This window comes from Durio zibethinus, chromosome 16 (genome assembly GCF_047325235.1).
Source record: "Durio zibethinus cultivar Kanyao isolate XHJ-2024 chromosome 16, ASM4732523v1, whole genome shotgun sequence".
NCBI classification, from domain to species: Eukaryota; Viridiplantae; Streptophyta; class Magnoliopsida; order Malvales; family Malvaceae; genus Durio; species Durio zibethinus.
The window spans coordinates 4,508,000-4,518,584 of NC_143177.1; positions in this window are offsets into that span (position 1 = coordinate 4,508,000).

Here is a 10,585-nt window from a genome sequence, read left to right on the forward strand (position 1 = left end):
ACTATGGTTTTATTTTTAAAATATAATATTTTCTTTGAATTTTTTTCAATAATAGAGTAAAAGACTACATTTTTACAATAAAAATTACTTTTTTCTTAGATTTCTTTTTTAAAAGATTAATCATAGAAAAATTACATGTTTTAAAGATAAAAACATAATTTTTTCTAGATTTTTTTAAGATTTGAAAATAACTTTATTTTATCATATCTTGGTGTTGTTTTATTTTGTAAAAATAAAATAATTGACAAAATCACATTTATTTTGTAATTTTAGGATATTAGAAAAGATAATATAGTTTTAAAATGTAACTAAAAAAGGGTAAATGTGACAAAATTTTTACTTTCCTACTAAAATCTAAAATAATCTCAAAGAGATGAGAGTTTTTATTCCTTTCTACTTTTGCCCTTTTCAACACTATTGAAAATTTTAAAAAATTTTGAAAATCATATTTTGTAAACCAAATTAAAGAATAAAATTACAAAAAATAAGGTTCTAACCCAAAATCTTATTTTCCTCTTAACCAAACATCCCTTAAGTTAATGGTAATCAATGAATGAAAGACATGGGTTGATAATGCCCTTTGAAACTTGGAACTTTTGTAATGAAGTTGACCAAGAATTTTTCTGGCATTCATAGCCAAAAAATTGTTGGTTGATTTGATATGATGATATTCTAAGTACAAGGATAACTAAAAAATAGAAAAAGTAAATTAACTCAGGAGCCTTTTCTAAGTTTCTCATGTTTATTAAATTTTTTATGATATTTCAAGTTTGTAATGAAGTAGAACTACCTTTTATAGAGTTTAATAAAATTTTTAAAAATGGATAAGTAAAATACAAGTTATTTGATTAGTCCCTAAGTTTTGTTCTTATTCTTTTGAACTAATAAGATAATATGATTTCCATTGTATCTAACAATAGTATCTTTCACTTTATTTGACATTTTATGTATTTGACAATAGTATCTTTCACTCTATTTAATGTTTATAAAGTGTTCGATTTCTATTGTATTTGAGAATAGTATCCTTCACTTTATTTGACATTTATAAAGTGTTCTAATCCTTTAAACTATGATAGATTCATCTTTGATACAAGTAACAAAGACTGATAATAGACTTGTAGTACGCATATAATTAGGATAGCATGATTTCTATTGTATTTGACAAATGTTTAATATCTTTCACTTTATTTGACATTTATACAGTGTTATAATCCTTTAAACTATGATAGATTCATCTTTGATATAAGTAGCAAAGTTTGGTAATATACTTACAGTATGCAAATCATTCAAATTGATTAAATCTAGAAGTAAAAAAACTACCTAAACTTTATGTAAAAGGTATGAATTAGATTGACTTGATTTCCTCTAACATGGTATTAAATGCAATATAGTTTTCACATGTAAAATTGTTGCTAGAACACTTGCACTACTATGGAATATTGAAACGTTTTAGTAACTTCCTTGATTATGAAATTCATCACATCTTTTTTGGTACTAGAAAACATCATCCAAGAATTGGGAGTAATACAAGCAATTATTCCAAAATCATCTTCTTGACAACAACCGAACTAGCATGAAAAATTATGGCCCATCTTTGCTCTATAGCCATCATTAGAGGAAAAACAAAATGCCATCCATGAGCTGGTGGAATCTCCAACTCATAAAACCATGGCCAAACACTTAATCCCTATAGAATCATTAGCAAAGAAACAAAAAGTTGGTTACAAAACTTATAAATTGCTTTTAATCATAAATTTGCCTTTTAATTTCCACCATTGATAACTTACATTTAATGCATCGATATAGTTTAATGTTGCAATGACCAAGGCAAAAGAAAAAATCGTGTCTACAATTAATATGCAATCAGTAGGAACACAATGTCTAAAGAAGATCATTTTGTTTAGCAAAAGAAATGATCTTACCTATTACTTCATTTAGATATCTAATTATTTTTTACTTTACATCATGAAATTTGTTTAAATAGATATATTTTGTATAACCTATGCTTTCTATTAGCTTTTGAACTTTATGGTTAATGTTGACTTTTTGTTAGTTATGGATTTCATGCTAATGAAATTTGCTTGGAATAGATCTATTTTAATTACTTATCCTTTGTATTGGCTTTAAACATATATATTTTATATAAATTATCTTTTCTATTATCCTTTAATTGGATCTAAACTTTTTAATCTTGCGTTTCATGTTGAATTTTCAAGGCACTATATAAATGCAACCCTATTTTTCAATAACAATCATGTATATATGTTATTTTTATTTGATAACTAATGTAAAGCTTTAAAAAATTGCTTTTATTATCCTCATACATTTGACACTAAATTCTTGCAACAAAGCATAAATCTCCGAATAATATATATATTGTCAAAACATATAGGTCTGTGAACCTATTATTAGATATAACTTTAAGAGTCGCCACTAATATTTTTTATTCAGATGTGATTGATCACCTAGATGAATTTATCGTTTTGATGAAATCTTAAGTTTGACTAAGGGTCTTTAAAAGAATAAATTTTTATTTATATTTTAGAACTAAGTTCGAGAGTTCAGTTACTTATAAGAAAGATTATAACACTATCACATTCCCATCCAAAGAACGGTACCAGTTTATCTTAAATTATGCTAAAAATTTTAGTTTAAATGGTTTTTTATTTTGTTAAATTTTGGTATTTAAATATTGGAAATAACTTTTAAGTTTTTTTCATCAATTCAATAGAAATTTTTAAAATATTTTCTCACATCGAGAGTATTCAAGAATCATATTTGTTTTTCTTAAAAAACTCAATTGTTGAATTGATTAAATTTATCATCATTTTTAATTCATTCATTTTATTAAAAATATCTAAACTTTTCACCATTCTGAAAATATTTATAAACATTTTTTTACCCAAAAAATTTCTATGAAAATCAATCATTCTTAACTTCATAGAATTTCATCATCGATTTATCTTATTCTTATTTTTGAATTTCATTTTTATCATTTCTAAAACTTCTCATTTCTATCTTTATTTTTACTATGCTTAAAAATATCATTTTTGAAATTTTGTCTAATTTTACTACCATTCTGGCAAAATTTAGAAATAAATTTCTTATCTAGAAAATTTTAAAAAATTAACCATTCTTGATATTTAGAATTTTAATATTAGATTTATTTTATTTTTTATTTATTTTGTTTTTTCTAAAATTTTTATTTGTATTCTTATTTTTAGTATACTTTGAATATAAGTGTTAATTATCATTATCGAAACTTTATCTAATTTTGCCACCACTCTAGCAAAAATTAAAAAAGAAATTCTCATTTAAAAATTTCAAGGAAATTAACCATTCTCAATTTCATGCATTTTCCAATAATCAAGCTTTTTAGAAATATTTCTAATCTAAAAGATAATTAAAAAACAGCTAAATTAAAATAATTAAAATAATATAATAAAAGAAAAAAGAAAATACCAAAAATCAGAAAAGTCAACTTTATTCAACAGCTCAATCTGGTTCAGTTTTAGCGGGTGGATCCAATTTAAACCGGTTTCCTAATGATTTGTTTGTATTTTGACCCTTTTTTTTTTATTCGAAGCAATCTAACCCGGTCCAGATTGATTTTCTGATGGTTTAGAAGCTTAAAGGAGCGGGTCGGGTTGCGATCGGTTTGAAGCTTCATCAGGCAGGTAAACGGACCCTAATCCTTTTACCCTAGTCAAAAAGTTGCCATTTCAATAATATTATAAAAATATCTTGTTAAGCAATTACTCTCATTTTCAAAGTTGCTCTCTCTCTTAAAAAAATCTCATCTACTTCACTCACTGCAAACGTACAAACATTGCCAGTTTTTCAAGCCTTCCTTAGAAACCGATGATCACCCGTCATTGCCATCATCCTACACTGTTGCTAACTGCAATACACTGGAGCTAGTTGGCCTCCAATTTCACCAGAAAGGTCACCTTGATCTCCTCCTCTCGGATCTGGACTCAGATTTCAAAAATCATCCTCTAATGGCCTAGATCTGAAACTAAAGTCGTGAATTTTTCTCCATCACTTTAACCTTTTCACACCATTCAATCTTTTTGAGTTTCCAGTATGTCTGTCCCCTCTATATACTCTTCATCCTCGTGGGTCCCAATCTCTTAAGATAATGTCGATTGTTGTCGATCACCATAGCTGCCACCACTATTTCCAACGTTTGTCCAAATAAACCAGGATCAAGAAACTACTTCCTATTTTGATCGTTGGTCACTGAATATTACGACTTTTTTGTATAGTTATTCCCTGTTTGAATGCTGCTGTGTAATTGAATGTTGGTTTTTTGGTTCTAGGTTGTGTTTATTGTGTGACTGTGATTTTAGGATGGTAGGTTTGCAGGTGGTAAAAGGGTTGGTGATGGCAGATTGAGCTTGATAAGGAAGTTAGAAGCAATGGATAGGAATCGGCAGTGATGGATTTGGGGTTGTTGTGCTCAGCCGTGGTGATAATAACTTCTAGAAAGAGAGGTTGATTCTATATCTGTGGGACTATAGCTTAACAATGGCAATCTCGGGTCAATCAGGTAGCATAAGGCTTTCAGTTATGTTGCCGTCCCCTTTTCTTGTTGATTTATGACTGTTTAAATAAGGATAAATTTCGGTTATGATGGAATTCAAGATCAGAATAAATACTCAGTTAAAAGAGGACTTGCTTTGATCTTTATCAGTTAATCATTGAAATTTTATCTCTGACATAAGTCTGACCAAACCCCTTTTTTTTTTTTTTTTTCAAAAATCAGATTGTTTACGTTGTTCAATTGATCTGGATTTTTTAACAAAATATTAATGAGATAAAATAAATAAAAGTAAAATAATGAAGAGTAAAAACTATGAAAGTAAAAAAAAAGGTTGACCACTTTGTTTCGTTTTAAATCAACCCAAGTCCAAAACCTCAAATATCTGAAAGTGAACAGATTAACCTAACACCCAAACAATGGATCAAATTAAAATCACTTTAATTATTAAATAACAATTTAAAACCAAGTATCCAAATTTAGAATTATTTCAAATAATTTTGAATAAAATAATGTGTATATATATATATATATCAAAATTTAAAAGCGTAAAAATTAATAAGTTTTACACCATTTATAATTTTTTTTATAAAAAGTAATACTTTAAAAAACCAACGGTTATATATATATATATATATATATATATATATAACAAAATATAAAGTTATCGGATAAGATATGCTGACATAAACGTCTATGCGAATAGTCTTTCTTTATGACACGTAAAATAATATTTATATTATATTACTTATCAAGTAACTCTATTTAATAAATTATTTAAGTCTAATATGTTTGGATAATTATGTAAATTTAATAGTCTGGATAATTATTTAAATTCAAATAAAATTTTATAAAATATTGAAAATTTAACATAAATTTTAAATTCAAATATATTAAATTAAAAATTTTCTTTCTTTTTTAATTTAATCATAATTCCAAATATATATAGCCTTAATAAACTTTTATTTGTTGTCAAATAATTTTATTTAATAAATTATATAAATTAAATGTTTTTGGGTAACTATTTAAATTTAAATCAAACTTTATCAAAAATTGAAAATTTTACATAAATTTTGAATTTAAATATATTAAATCATAATTTATCTTTTCTTTTCAAATTTAATCGTAGCTTTACATATATATATTATGTATATGTAAGCTTAATAAATTTTTATTCGCTAAAATCAAAATTTTAAAATAAAAATAAAAAGCTCATAAAATGAGATTGTCACCTCCTAACCAATATTATTTTATTCATTATTATTAGAATTCAAAATTGAAAATTAAATTTTTTTTTTATTTGATGATTATGGTTTGTGAGTTTTGATAGGAATAAGTAAAAATTATAAAGAATAATAACCACATCATACTCATGAATAAGTAAATTCATTTTATGCCTTTATTATTCTTTTATTTCTTTTATTATTATTTTTTTAGTTTTAAAAATAAGTTTGTGATCTTGTTGGATTGTTTTTTCTTTGTTTTTATAATATTGATTTTTTTTTTAGATTTCAATAATAAAAAGAAAATAAGCACACATTTATATTGGTTTTAACTAGGTAATAGATATAGTTCATTATTTTTTTCATATTCTATTTCTTTTTTTAATTTTTTCTTCTATTTGTTTGTCTCTTCCAAATGTTTATTTGGTTTTATTTACATTATATGATATATACATTTAGATTTGATTTATTCTAAAAAAATTGGTTCATATGTTTATATATATATATATAGTTAAACTAGATATTTACTATGCATAAGTATAAGAGATTTAAATTATATATTATCTCAATTTGTATATTTAACCAAATTAAAATCTATAAAATATTGAAAATTTTACATAAATTTTAAATTTAAATATTAAATTATAAATTACCTTTCTTTTTTAATTTAATCATAATTCCAAATATATATAGACTTAATAAACTTTTATCTGTTGTCAAATAATTTTTTAATAAATTATATAAATTTAATATTTATGGGTAACTATTTAAATTCAAATCAAACTCTATAAAAAATTTTACATAAAATTTGAATTTAAATATATTAAATCATAATTTATCTTTTTCATTTTAAATTTAATCATAACTCTACATATGTGTAAATATATCTATATATATATATATGTGTGTGTGTGTGTGTGTGTGTGTGAGTTTAATAAATTTTTATTTGTTAAAATCAAAATCTCAAAATAAAAATAAAAACTCATAAAATGAGTGCAGTAGCTTCTAACCAATGTTATTTTATTTGTTATTATTAAAATTAGAAATTGAAGATTACAATATTTTTTTTATTTGTCGATTTTGGTTTATGGGTTTTGACAGAAATGGACAAAAGTTAGAAAGAACAATAACTACATCAAACTCATGAATAAGTAAATTCATTTTAGGCTATTATTGTTCTTTTATTTTTATTTTTTAGTTTTAAAAATAAGTTTATGATGGTGTTGGATAGTTTTTTTTTTATAATATTGATTTTTTTTTTAAGATTCAATAATGAAAGGAAAATGAGCGCATATTTGGTTGGGTTTCAACTAAGTAATAGGTATAGTTCATTACTTTTTTTTATATTATATTTCCTTATTTTTATTATTTTCCTCAAATTGTTTGTTTCTTCAAACTTGTGATTTGGTTTTATTTGCATTATATGATATATGCATCTAGATTTGATTTATTCTAAAATAAATTGGTTCATATGTTTATATATATATATATATATATATAGTTAAACTGGATATTTGCTATGCATAAGTATAAGAGATCTAAATTATATATAATTCTCAATTTGTATATATGGTTTATGTTATAATAAAAAAACAACTACATATGTTAAAGTATATATGTAAAAAAAATAAGAACTAATAAAAAGCAAATGGTTATAAGCAAATTGATAATTATGTTTTGTAGTTCAATCATATTATTATTATTATTATTATTATTATTATTATTATTATTATTATTATTTGATGTTTTATTTTTGGTTTAGCTTTATAAGATTTACTAATTTAAGAATATTTTGCTAATATAAATGTCTTTTGCAATTTAATCAAACGATATATTTTTTATATATTCATATCAACATATAAATTAACAATTATTAATCTTGACTATTTTCCTTTTAGTAAGCCAAAGTAAAATTTTTATTAAAAGTAGTGAAATGGTTATAAAAATCTAACCACAATTAAGTATATAATAAAGCACATAAAGAATATAAAAGCGTAGATAACAACATTTATAGCACCAAAAAAAATAAAAACATATAAACTAATAATAAAAATCTTGATTATTTAAAATTGAACTTTATTATTTTTTTGATCGAACAAGAAAAAACAAGTAGCAAATTTTCATTGTTTAATAAAGAAATTGAAAAATTAATTTTTATGAAAAAGAAAAAATTTTTATAATTCTTTGAAATTTTACAAAAGCTTTGACTATAAAAAAGTATTACAATATATATAAACTCTTATTTAATTGTACCTTAACATTTATGAATGTATGATTATATATAATAAATTAATAAATGTTTGCATTTTTTTTATTAAAGTAATATAAAAAATTAAAGTTAATAATTTTTTTAATTATTAAAAATAATAAAAAAATTTCATGCATCGCATGATTTAAAAAACTAGTTTAACAATATTTTAATGTTTATCATGCATGTAAATTTTTAAGATAACTATATAATATATATGTATATATATCACAATATAATATATATGTATATATATCACATTTTTAATAAATTTGAAATTTTTTATGCATGAACTATATGCATAAAGCATAAAATCTATCTAACTAAAATCAACTTGAAACTTGACAATTTAGAAATTGGACTCGTTAGCACCTTGAAAAACCTAGGCTCGAACCCGAGTCAGATGATATTCGTCAATTTTATTTTATATTTATTATTAAAATATAAATAAATACTATAAATATATTTTATCAATATAATAATATCTAAAGCCTTACCCAACCACATGCCTGATGAGTAATATGGCCCATGAACACCACCATACTTGGCATGTATGACATATGATAGAACTCTAACTTCAATAGGACAGTGCTACATACACATTTTTCATAAACAAATTATATACATGCATTTTTTTTTTATTTAAATGTAATCAAAATTTATGTATGTGTATGAAATTTGTGTAGTTATTATACGTATAATATTTCCTGTTTCAGTAATATTTTAACCACCAACACTCTAGGATGTATATAAGTTATATTTTGATTGTCTTACACTACAAATATTTTATGGTTTGATTAGATCTTAAATCACAAGAACATGAGATAGATATTACACAGAGAATTTGTCTTGCTATGATATAAAACCAATCTCCCCTCCTCCCCCCCCCCCCCTTTTTTTTATGATGTTCGATTGATAAAATGCTATACTTGATCATCATAAAAAGAAGGCTGATCAAGGATGGAAAATAAATTAATTAAGCACGATATGCCAATCATGATCGTTTGCTTCGCTGTTTGAAAGGACTCAAGATTTTTAGATACTGAAATAATGTTAATATGGAAAGCACCAAAAAAAAAAAAGCATAAAGTTAACATGATGGAGATTTCCAGCTCCAAACCACGGCAAAAGTATATGATTTAATAATGAAGAGTTGATTAAAGCATAATCCTCGATCACCTTCATAATTAATCCCTACACTTGTAATATTGGTTGATCGGTGTCCATCCATAGCACACCAGCTTAAAAACTTCATTGAAAGCTTTTCTTATACTCTTAATTTGCATTATCAAGTCCTATATTGTATTATTTCACTTCTTTTAAAATAATAAAAAAAATTTCGATGGCAGATAAATTGTTTCAATATTTATATTAGGATAAGATGTGCATTTTAAAAAGTTTCATTAGTTACATTCAAAATTAACAAATAAAAGATCACCAGTGAAACTTGAATATAGGCATTTCATAACGAGGATAACGAGCTCAACCAATTGATTTTATTTTGTCTCACTTTCTCCCTTACTATGTTTCCTTCCCACTGCCTTGAACACCTATTATTTTGCTTGAGTACAAGGTTTCATTATAACTTTTGGTTCGCTATATTAAGATAGCAAATTGTTCTGGTATTCACAAGAACTATGAATCGTGAAATATGGAATTAATCATCTAATCTAATGTTATTACGTAGAGCTTCGTTGGTAGGCCGTCAAACTATAATTTATTTTTTATGCATATGATCATATTTTACATAATAAAAGATAATAATCTTCTATTTTATCCATCCCAAGATTCAAATCTGAAACCTTCAATATACAATTTTAAGTTGTAATCAATGGGTAGCCATAAACTCTGTGGTTTTTAGAATATAATTAGGGACGGGAATCCAACACGATCTCGACGGATTTTAATCCGACTCGACCTTATGAGATCGGTTTTTTTTTTTTTTTTTAATTTCGAGTTTCGAGTCGGATCGGGTTGGATAATGTTATGAAACAATCGAGTTCGGATCGGGTTCGGGTTTTAAGCATGCTTGACCTGACCCGATCCAACCCGATATTATATAAAAAATTATTTTTAATTAATTTTTTATTTATATATATTTATATAATGATATTTTTAAATATTTATATTTAAAAAATAATATTTTATATTTTAAAAAATAATATTTTATTAATTTCAGGTCAGATCAGATACAGTTTATATAATATCGGATCGGGTTCAGGTATGAAAAAACAAAAAAAATTTTGGATAAGATCGGATTCATATTTATTAATGCATAAAAGTCAGGTCGGGTTTAGGGCGAGCAAAACTCACTCCGAACCTGATCCAATGCCAACCCTAAATATAATCAATGAATAATATAGTTAAATTGTGTTTTGAAAAATGTAATTACTCTTGAATCGATGCTTTTCTCTCTCTCTCTCTCTCTTGCAAATGTGATTAAGTGCTTCCTTAAGACTAAGATTGTTTTATTATTATTATAGTAACTAATTTTTTATAATCGAATTATAGTTATAAAAATATATGGTACTAAATGCCTTTCTTTTATATATGCTAGGTATCTTAGTTAGT